Source organism: Poecilia reticulata, linkage group LG16 (genome assembly GCF_000633615.1).
Source record: "Poecilia reticulata strain Guanapo linkage group LG16, Guppy_female_1.0+MT, whole genome shotgun sequence".
Classification (NCBI taxonomy): domain Eukaryota; kingdom Metazoa; phylum Chordata; class Actinopteri; order Cyprinodontiformes; family Poeciliidae; genus Poecilia; species Poecilia reticulata.
In genome coordinates this window covers 7,047,794-7,060,191 of record NC_024346.1, presented here as the reverse complement: position 1 = coordinate 7,060,191, position 12,398 = coordinate 7,047,794, and positions in this window count along the sequence as shown.

Below are 12,398 nucleotides of genomic sequence, written 5' to 3'. Positions count from 1 at the left end.
TAATCGAATTAAGTTTGTTCAACTTAACTTAGTTACGACTTAATAAACGTAATATATTTATATGGGTAAACTTAATTTGATTTTAAGTTCAAGGATCAACTGTTTTATTTTTTCAGTGTAGATCAAACACTTTGTAAATACAAATTGACATTAAAACCTTAGTTTTGCTGTATTATTGTGTTAAATCTAGGAATTAAAGGGAAAGTATGCAATTTAATTTGAATCTGTCTCACAGGTGTCAAACTTGAGGCCCGAGGGCCAAATCTGGTCCACCATAACTGGTTATGTGGCCGTCTACACCGTAGAGACAAAGACAAATAAAACCAGAGAAATCAAAACAATAATGATGGCAGATTGTTTTTCCTGTTGGTTACTTTCCACTGTCGCCACACGCCTGCTCAGCATGATGGATTTTAGCAAAGTTAACGACTTTTTTTAACAAATTGGCATTAAAAGCTGAGTTTGGCAGTTTTATTTCATTATAAGTAGAAATGAAAGGGAAAGTATATGATTTCATTTGAATCTGTCTTTATCGCAGATGTGAAACTGAAGGTCCGCGGGCCAAATCTGGCCCGCCACGACTATCCAAGCTCCACGTGAATTCATTTGCCTTGAGATGACATTTTGTCTTGAACCAGTCCTGGATAAGTAAAATGAACCGAACCCGAATTAAAACGTTTGAGTTTTCAAAGTTACCTTTTAGTGAATCAGCTGTTGCGTTTGTCCCAGCAGGTCTGCACTGAGGCACCTCTGCAGGCTTCACACCCTGCATGCAATGCCACTGCTGTCACCACACGCAGCCAAGCACTGTGATTTGCTGCCACCGCTTTATTAAAGCACCAAGACCTGCCTGTGCACATCCTCACAAAGCTTCATATAATGTCGAGCCACCGGGAAGACGCTGCCAATATGCTGCTCAGACCTTCATGTTCTGGCTGATTATCTAAACCTTAGTAGAGTCTTAATCCTGTTTTGATTTATCATCAGACTACATAATGAGAAAAGGTATCAGCTATTATAATAAACCACAACTTACACAACCTGAATATGCTCACAGGCTGCGTCTTCTAAGTGTGAATTCGGCTCATTTTACAACATTTTATACGTCCTGAACATATTAGATGACTTTAATCTGCCTGTCAGGGGAGCAACTAGACAGCAGGTGTAAAAACTTCTGCGAAAGGTTCATTAAGCTTAATGAACCTAAATGTGGGTATGTGTGTGTTAATATCACCACACTGCAAAACCGCAAAGTCTTACCGAGTATTTTTTTAGTTTATTTCTAGTGCAATAATCTTATAACACTTGAAATAAGACAAAAATAACTTACAAGTAACTTTTCAGCAAGAAATATGAGTCAATAACTCCTTAATAAGATGAAAAATTACACGTCCCACTGGCAAATAATTTCATTTATAATCAGGAAAAGAAAAATACTTGTTTTAAATAATCTTCCAGTGAAGCTAGTACTTTTTAATCAATCTTAAGAAATTATTTACAACACATTAATTTTGAGTTTTTGTTTTGTGTTTTACACTGCAAAAGCACAAAACGTTACCAAGTACTTTGATCTATTTTCAGTCCAAATATCTCAGTACTTGACATAAAACTAAACTAGACTACAAGTAACTTTTCAGCGCAATATAAGAGCTTGTTTTCAGTCAATCATTCCTTAATACTGATGAGAAATTACTAGTTCCACTGGCAAATTATTTCATTTATAATAAGACAAATTTTCCATATTACAAATTAAATAATCTGCTGGGGGAACTGGATGTGGATGTGGATTAATTTGGAGTTAATGGTAATTTATTTGAAATGTCTGTTTTTCAGGGTGAAATGATTACACACTACAAAAGACTTCAATGCATTTGAAAAACAAAAACTTTCAGAAAATATTATGAGCCATAACCAAACTTTGGGAAAAACTGAAAATATCTGACCACTGTTCTCTGAAGAATCAGTAAAAGTTCATCTAACTGAATAATTTCCTGAAACAGATCTGATCATTAAGCACGCTCCAGAAATCGGTTGGACTCCATATTTGTTTTTTCCAGTCATTAAACTTTTCTCCAGGAGGTTTTTGGCTCGTGCACAACTGCAAGTTTCAGTCAAGCTTGAACGTTTGGGAGCAGTTCACCGTCTCTGTCCATGTTGATGAAAAACTGGGTTCACTCTGGATTAGGGCTGAAACGATTAATCGTGATCAATCGTTTGCAGAAATAACCATCAGCTAATTTAAAATCCCATCTGTGTTGCTCAGACCGTCATGAAAAGATCAGATACAGGTCGAATGAAGGCCAAAATAAAATTTAAAATCTGATGTGGGTCCCTTCAGGCTGCAGTGTGAACGCAGTTTTGTGCTTTTGCATCCGTTTCTGTCCGGAGAAAAGTTAAATCCGCTCCACTGACGTCCTTCCCTTCAGGAAGTCACCTGTAGCTCGTCAACATGGCCGTACGTTCGGGTTCGTCCTGCAGCGCGGCGCAACGGGAGACTCTGTGTTTGACATGCATCTCAACACAGCGCCGCCGTCGCAGCAAGACGCTCCGACTCCTGGAGAGTCTATTAGCTGTGCTTAATTAAACAAACGTGATTAGACTGATCCAAACTCACACAACTGAGTCCTCAGTACGGAGAAGCAGGGAGGAACTGCAGTCACGCGTGGCTCGGCTTCATTAATAGCCCTCGTTGCGCGTAACACCACTGCGAGCTGCAGAGTTGACGCCGCGGTAACGCAGACGTTTCAAGTCCACTTCTGAAATTTGCCAATCACAGTTTAGCGCCGACTGCTGAGAAGAGACAGAACTCGGAGAGTCGGGATAACTAATAACAGATTGATTGCTGGTAATTTGGTGCAAACATGTGGGTGGGATTTAGCAACGGCTGTCTGCTGCAGCCAGGTGGAAGGCAACAGGGAAATTTTCACTCACTTGTAAAACATGAATCACTGACAGACACGAAGAGATGAGAGAGAAACCAAAGCGTCTGCATGTGCTGATATTTCAGGGGGATTTTAACTCTGAGTCATTTCAATTCACCATCAAGTGTAAATTATTTCTGTCAGGAAATATTATTCCACTTATAGCAGCAGTTCTATAAGTTGGGAAAGAGAGACGCAGACTTTGAAAACTCAAAGTTTGAACTTTCCCTGCCCTCTGCGTCTCCTGAGTTAGATTGTGCGCTCATTACTCAGTCACACACGACCCAGACATCCAGAGCGGTTCAGTCTGTCCGCGTCTCGCTGATGGGTTCTGACGAGCGGCCTCAAGTAATACGTTATAAGCTCAATGAAGATTCAGACTAACAGGGTCGCCATTATTATCCCGACTTTGGTAACTTTGATTCACTCAAACCAAAGAAAACAGCCTGGCCTGATTTTGCTTAAAGAGACAGTAGTACTTATTTTTCCAGGCACATAAACAATCAAGTCACTGTTTTGTCTCCAGTTGTTATAAATATGCAGAATGCACCAAACATGACTTAAAAGAAACTTGTTTTCGCAGTTTGACACCTTCAAATTGGGTCTCTGTCTCTTTAAGAAGCTCCAGCTCTTTCCGACGCTCCGCCTTCAGTACGTCATCACAACACTTCTCCGCTAAGTCGTTTATGTTTTGCTAAATAGTAGTTTGTATGATGGATGTTCAGTTCCATTGCTGCTGCCACTAGTCTGAAGGAGCTGCGTGGAAAAGGCATTGCTTGGAGATTCAAGGATTTCTCAAACATGCATGAAAGAATCAAAGCAACACTCCAGGTATGTTTTTCATGAGGGAATAACATCATAACACTCAAAAAAAGTCATTTTTACACAACATAACCTCTTTCAAAACTAGATTTTTTGTGCATTAATTAAAGTTAGCGTGTTAATGTGACATGAAAAACGATCAATAAAAATTTTTATGATTTTAAAAAGTGATCTTCCTTGACCAGGTTAGGAAAGATTTATGAACTAAGCAAAACATGTTTATTAGATTTTTTGTTTTTACACAAAATTATTCTTGGATGATGAGATTTTAGTTTGGTCAGTTCTGATAACTTTGAACTTCTTTCAGAATGATCTGTTTTAGGTCCTCTTGTCACTTTAAATTAAAAAACCTGCTACTGGCCACGCCGCCAACTCAACGTTTACACTTGCACGTGAAAATGGCTGCAAACAGATCCATAATGATACAACCATACATCTTTGAAAAGCAGCAGTGGAGCCTCCTGCACAACCAACAAGAATGCAAAAAGTGGGAACTGGATGGTGAGTCTATAACAAAACACTTTTCTTTTCCAGCAGCCATTGTATAGTGCATACAGTGGTAAAACCAGCTGACTAAAGGTGCTGGAGCTCCACTCGGGTTGCTAAGTAATGGGCTGACGTTGCTAGGTAACAGAGCAGTGCCCGTCGAATGTGACTCAACAATCGGGATGTTTTTGAAACAACTCATTTTCCAGACACCAAAACACATTAACTTGTTGCCAAAAATAAAGTCTGGGTGTTTTTTTTTTTTAGAAGCAGCTGAGAGCCACATGGAAGTACAGAAACATGCAAATTGTGAATTTTGCATAGTACGTCCCCTTTAAAGGTTCTGGTTCCCCTAAAAGAGAGGCTAAACTCATCGTCATAGTGACACCACTGCTTATACGCTTTGATGCGGTTCCAGTTGCAGTGGCTCGTTAGAAATGCAGTCCTTCACGTTCTTTAACAGTTTGGTTAAACTCCACCACCAAGCCATCGTTCATTCTGGTTGCAAAACCCCCTGCTGGGAGTCTGTGACGTAAATGGTATCAAGTTTTAATGGACCGGGTTTCTACCACAGAACAAAATCACACATATTAGGTCAACTGGGGATTTCAGATTAACTCCGGGTTAATCTGAAAGTCCAATAAATGAGTGACGAATGAGCAGAAGTTAAAGGTCAGCTGGGAGATTCTGAATTGATCAAATCAAACTGTTTTCCATCCAACAAATGCTAAGGTACTGATATTTTAGCTCTGTGTGAAAAGCTATTAGCTGCCCCTACACCTTACATTTCTTTATGACGGGGGAAATAAATCATTGACACGGCAAAAAAACTTGAATATTGAATATTGCATTTTTGGTTAAAAAAAAACAAAAAAAAACACTTATTTGAAAGTTGTTGCTGCTCTGCTGCTGAAAATGTCATTTCCCAGTAAAGTAGATCAGAAAGCGATGCAGGAAGGAGACAAAAGTGGTGTTTACAATAGTCTTTGTGCAAAAACCACGTCATGGAATCTCATAATTATATAGAGCAGGTAGGCATGATGTAGCTATGGCAACATACGTGTTGATGTTAAACGGAGATATAAATATGAGTGTGTCTGTCTGCGTGTGCTTGCAGGAGTGTGAGGCCTCAACCACTCTGCAAACACAGCTGAAGTTTAAGCATTAATGCAGACAATTAATTAACCTTTTGTCCTTGTTATTCAAACGCGTTGATCTGCACGGTGACAAATCTCTTATGGTTATTTACAAGTACTTGTTTAAATCATGAACAAATTCATCGTTAGGCAGAATGAATAAACAATTATGAAGACAACTCAGCTTCAGCTGCATAACAATATTTATAAAGAAAGTGACTGGTTTCAGAAAATGTTTAATGTACTTCTATGGCTTTTTTTCTTCTGATTTTATATGCATCTACTGGGTTATTGTCAAAGTCAACCTTCTTTGATTTACTCTGAACCCAGAGGCAGGTTTTGTCTGTACATGCTCATTAATCCAAATTTGGCGAACATTTCTGAGCTACAACATCAACAACATTAGTCACAACATCACAACTAAGAACCAAACTCATCGTGATACAGTACAAACAAGAAGAAGAAGAAGAAGAAGAAAACATGGATCCTCTACCTTGATTGAATGGTTCGGGCCGAATGTCGCAGCTTCGTGCTTCTTACCTACAGCCAACACGTTCTCCGCGTCCAGAATTATCTAAACAGCTGCAGAATTTGTTTTAAGGAAACTCTTTAATCGTTGAGAAGTTCCTGTATGTAGCTGCATCTGTGGTGCAGGAGTGGGAAGCCCGTTTTAACACATTGTTATGAAACTGTTCAATTTCAGTTTCATCAGGCAGAAAGATAGAAACCCGATGACACCGAGTTTCACTGAATGTTATCGGAAAATATGACACAAATCCTAAAAGTAAGCGCAGCACCAGTTTTTACTGTAGGGAGGTAAACTTTGAGCACTCAACACACGTTTCTGCATCCCTGGTAAAGGGTTTTAGTTTGAGTAAATTCACTCAGATTGGAAAATTAAGTAGAAATAATATGTTTGTTTTAATATATAAAACCACCAGTTCAACAGTTACTGCACATCTAAAATGTTACGATTTGAGTAGGACTAATCTTACTACAGGGTATAAAGGTAGCATGGCACACAGTCCAGCTTGCAAAATAGGAAAGTAGAACTGAAGTTTATCTTCTTGCCAGATGGTTCAGATGCTTCAGTCTGAAAAAGTTTATTGCATAATCCAAACGTCGAGTCCACTGAGACTTCTACTTATGGAGCCCTTTGCAATGGTTGAACAGAATGGCAATTTGACTTTCTCTCCTCTCTAACCAGGTTGCCGTTTCTTCTCTGATCTTACATCAAACGGGCATTTTCGTCCACACACCTGCTACACAATGTCTATTTTCTCCTTTTGGACCATTTTTGAAAACCTGAGAGATCCCAGTAGAGCAGCGGTTTCTTAAATATTCAGAAACTGTTGAAATGTTTGTTCAATGGTACAACAACCATTAAAAATCCCCCGTTTTTTACTCATTGAAACGCATCGTGATGCATGGTTTGAATATCAGCAAATCTCACTACGTCTGGCAGCCTATGTGCACTGGATAGCCGCCATTTGAGCGGCTTATTTCCTATTTGTTTTAACAAGCAACTGAAAACCTGTAAATTAACTGGTTTCCACATGTTTAACCAAACACGACACATAACATTTTTTTTTGTCTCTAAACAGGTTACTGACATATAAAGACACTAGATAATTGTGACAAATTGCACCACTCAATAATTTTTTTTTATTTTAGGTAACATGACCGCTACCCCACTATCAGGTGTAAATTTGCACACCCATTATTCCAGTTTCTAGCTTCACTAGCTGCGTTTCCATTACAGACGTGCACAAATTTTGGTCTATATTCCGCTAACGTTGAAAAAAACAGAATTTTGCAATTGCTGTGTTTCCATTAAATAAGAAATGAAATTAAAATGACGTGAATAAACTTGTCCACACAATAGGCAATTAAAATCAGACGTAAACAGCTACATGAGATTGTAATTCAGCAGACATCAGAGGAGACGTCGCCGTGTTTGTTCAGGCGTTACGTAGTCGCTCGTAACCAAGCGAGCGACTACGTTACTCGCTTGGTAACGTAGCGAGTAACTAATCAAAACTGTAGTTTTGATTAGTTTAATCAAAACTACAGTTTTGATTAAACTGTAGTCTGAAGAGATTCAACACTTTTGATTGATGCACAACTTTTAATGAACTATGCAACGTTGTGAGAGCTATGGTGGAGCCAGATGCACTTTGTAAAAAAAAAAAAACTAAACTATTATCCTCAACTACTTCCTGCCAGTAGCGACAGCTGGCTGTTGGTCACATGACTCGTGTGATGTGGAAAAAGTTTTTATATGGCCGAAAAACAACCTCCTCCTAGCGCAGAAACGTTTTAGCAAGTTTTTCCAAAATTGACATGTTTCCATTAAGCAAATTTATTTTTGTAATTTCAATTTGCGCAATTTTACAGTTAATGGAAAAGCACCAATTGAAGACACTTTTATTTGTAATATATTTGAAATTAGTTATTCATTTTAGTTTACTTTTGGCATTAAAGTGCAACAAATTGTTGGCTTGACCGTTTTAAAACAAGCAGCTTTGTCAAATTACACACGAGGAAAATATTAAAAAGTTTCTCCGGAATCCTAAAACTTTTTTCTTTCATAAAAATTTGGGGTAAAAGAAAAAAAAAAATTACTAAAGCAGTGGGGGATAATTTTTTCTGACTGCACATGGAAACGATATACTCCATTTTTAAGTGAATGTGGAAGTGTCACCGGATCATCCATCAATCCACAGACGTCTCCATACGCCGCAATGCTTCACTTCACTTCTAACAATCACTCACACAGTAAACCTCTAATCCAGCTCGCTCTCTCCAGTTGACTTTGACAGCAGCTTAGCCACCCCGCCATCCAGCGTAACGCAGCGGGAGCACAGAAACCCTCAGGGGTGAGATATCCTACGCCACCCCCTCCGCCTCCATGGTTGCCCCCGGTGACAGTGACAGAAGTCTGTAATTGCCACCTCGTCAGACGGCTTCATTAAGCTTTGTCTGCGCAGCTGAATGGCAGCGGATGGGGAAGAGAGGAGCTCGAGCCGAGGAGAGGGGAGAGCCCACAATGCAATTACTGCGTGGCTGTGACAGGTGGGGCGTCCAATCCTCGGCATCAATGGGGCCCTGATGCATGTTGGGGAGCCACTGCATCATTTTTCACCCCCCTCTGTCATTAGTTGGTAATGATTGGATTATTTTGCAGATGAATCGCTGTATATGTCTTGCTCACAAACATTTCCTGGCCATATTAATCATAACCATCAAAGGCTGGGGAGTCAGAGCGAATTAAAAAAACAACATGTCTGCATTAAAAATTACTGCAATCCTTCATCAGGGTGCTTTTACCCCATTGATTAGAGGACGTGTCATCTTTAATGAATGTCTTTGACATGGTGACATAAAAAAAAAATACTGATCATGTTTAATATGCTAATAACACAGTAGGTGTATAAGTATTAATATAACAAAAAGGCTAAAAGCGTTTTTTTTTTAAGCTCTGTATTGTTTTAACATTTATTAATACTGACTGCTCTATCTAGTACACCGATCTACCAAAGAATAATGTTTCAGTGTTGTCATGTCTTCAAGCACAGTACATTGAAAAGTATTATAAGCACTGAACATTTACATAGTTTGTCACGAAAAACCACAAATTTGAAAGGATTTCATTTGAATTTTACATGATAAACCAGCACAAAATGGACCTTTTTGATGGAGTAAATGGAAACAAAATCACTAGTGTTTGTATTTAGCCCCTAAATAAAGTCAAGTGAAACTACCTGCAGTCACTTTATAAATGACCCAAGAGTAGATAAACTGAACTAGTTGTGCCTGTACAGGAAACATAATCACAGGTTGCACTGGACAGGTTTCATTGTCTGTCATTTTGACTGACAGGCCCAAAAAACAGAAAAATCCAATCACAAACTATTTTAACATGTCAATTTTTAAAGTGATAATAATTAACAAGATTTCCCCCAAAGCCTGGGGTTACGGGCAGTGGGGCAGTTTTGCAGAGAAGATTCACCTGCACTGGCATTTATGAGAACGACTGTCATTCAACATCGTTGACCATGACATATCGAAACGACTGGAAAACTGGGTCAGACTGTGGTCCAGTACTTGACTGGTTTGAGTCTTACCTGAACCACAAAGACTTCTTCGCGTCAATGTGTAACTTCACATCGATGGGTTGTAATGAAGAAGATCACATGTGGGGGTTTCCCAAGGCTCTGTTTTCGTCCCTCTCTTATTTAATATTTACATCCTCCTGCTAGCTCAGATTGTAATCAGTAACAACAGAAGCCGCCATAATTATGTAGGAGATACACACCAGGTGACAACAAACCTATTCAGCCCCAGTGGAAAGTAATCAATGTGTGGAGATGTGGCATAACTTCCTCCAGTTGAATAAAAACAAAACTAATGTAGTTATTTTCTGACCTAAAGAGAAACGATCAAGTGCCAGCTCACAGATTCAGTTATTAGAGCTAGAAATGAGCGATCAGGTCAGAAATCTGAGTGTTCTGATGGTCTGAGACCTGAACCTTCAGAGACACATAAAGACAATTACAAAGTCAGCCTTCTACGTATCACCTGGAAAACATTTATAGGATTAAAGGACATTAAAAAACTCATCCACGTGTTTATCTTTAGTCACATAGATTACAGCTGATCCAGTTCTAGAGTCCTTTCACTGGATCCCTGTGTCTCAGAGAATACACTTCAAAATGCTTTGTTAGTTTAGAAATCACTGAACAGTTTAGCACCAAAATACATAAAGTCTACTTTGCATCGCCAAAATCAGAACCAGACATGGAGAAGCATATTCAGTTTTAATCCCCCTTCTAATCTGGAACAAACATCCAGAAAACTAAAATACTCCAACACTTTGTTGCCTTTTACTGTTCTAACATCATTTAGTTCAACTTTTTTTCCTTTATTATGTCACTGCAATGTGCCGTTTCATCATCTTGTTGATTAAATACTCTATACCAGTAAACCTACATAGCCTGTTCTGTATCAAAACATTTGTCTTGATAAGATAAGCTTACATTATACATCAATGGTAAAGATATCCTCTTTGGTTTTAATTAAAGTTGAGTTATTATCTATACTCTGACATCGTGGTAAAGCATGAAAACAGCAGCTGGATTTACTCCCATTCAACCCACCTCCAGAAAAGCACATTCCTTTCATCCATCGAAATTTCACATGACTGGGATTGCCCTTGGTGGAAACATATCTTAGCCATCCACAGCTCTTGGAAGGCTCCCGTTGGGTGGTTCCACCCATGCCAAGCGCCTGGGTTGGCCGAGAGCCTCCAGGGAGGCCGGGGCCTGCGTCTCCGTGGCCCAGTAAGCCTAGAGGCCTCTAAGCCCAGGGAAATGTAGCGAATCAGAAAAACGATGCCCCACCTCCCCTTAGCCTTAGGACAGTCAAAGCTAAAAGAAGGCTAATGGTGGCCAACTGTGCAGCGAGTGGGTCTGGGGTGTGGAGGAACCGTGTCTGTAGGTTTCATCTGCATTGGCGTCGATAAGGATGTGTACAGTTCGTCCTTTGCCTATCACTACCCTGCACAGGGTGGGAGCTGAGTGTGATGCGTTTAAATGTGTGTGTGTGTAGCTGTGGCACAATGATGAGGGACTGGCAGGCCATCTCCAGAATGCCAGCAGTGACTGATGCCACACCAGACATTCCTTTCAGAGGCAGTGGCAGCGTGGTCAGCTCCCTGCCAGCTTTCACGGACCCCCAGGACTCCAAGCCTCCCCCCAATATCCTCAAAGCAAAGACCATGGCCGAGATGGCATGACTTTCCAGCAAATTAAAGACAAACAAACCGAGGAAAAGATGTGCCCGTTTTCAACTTTTTGTTTTCCTTTTGTTTATCATGTCGTCGGGGCCGGATTTAGGAAGATGTGAGCCTCTGGGCTAGACCCAGTTTTGGTGCTCTACTCACATGTTTCTTCTAAGCATACAAATGAAATGGGTTGATAGTTAAGAGAGCATCAACTTCAAAGTATGTCTACATAAAAACAGTATTTAAGTAACAACTTTGTATTAGTCTTCTGTCTGTCATTTTTGTAAATATCCTCATTCCTGCAAAAAATATCCTAAATGTGAATGTAAGTATTCCTTGTGTGGACTAAAGTCACAAGTTGGACTCAAGCCATTCATATTATGACTTTAGACTTGATTTGTACAAATGTTCAAAGTCCCATCCGGCTTGACTTGGACAATTACACCAGTGACATGGGACTTGAATTGGAATAGAACCTGTTTAATTGGTGAAAACTTTTGATTTTACCCTAAATCTAAAGCTGAAAACATTTATTACTTAAAAAGTGTGCACCATTAATTTATTTCACTCACTATGTCTTAACAAACATAGAGAGTCTATCTGTCTTTCCACATTCTGTATATATTTGCACATCAGATTAACCCATTTCTTTTAAGCTAAAGACAAATACTCTCCAAGAGTAATTTCTTTTGGGTACATAAACTACATAGTACTCAGAAAAACGAAGTGCAACAGGCAACACATGCAGGAAGAGAATGGCAGATGGAGATGGAACAACTTCCAACCTTACTTTGACTGATTGGTAAATTTTGTTTTGCTACAATGAGATAGATGATGAAAGATAGACTCTAGTCGACGGTAGTCTGTCTTTGCTTGAGACTTGAGGTTATAAACATTGACTTGGTCCTACTTCTAGCATGTGGGGATGTAGCTGTCATTACAATACACCAAGCTGCTGCTGTTGTGCCCAGTGTGGTTGAAAAGTAGAGTTTGGTTGACGGCAACATCGTAGTTTGAAAAAAGAAACCTGAACTGGTTCACCACTTCACCAATCTATCCAATAATCCAGTCATTCTTTGACCCTCACATCCATAATTTAGTCTGTCCACTGATGCATCTGTCTGTTCTTTGATCAGCTCATCTATGAATCCATCCATCCAACCACCCACCAGTTCATCCAAACATCCACCAGTTTATCCATCCAACCATACACCAGTTTATCCATCCACCAGTTTATCCATCCAACCA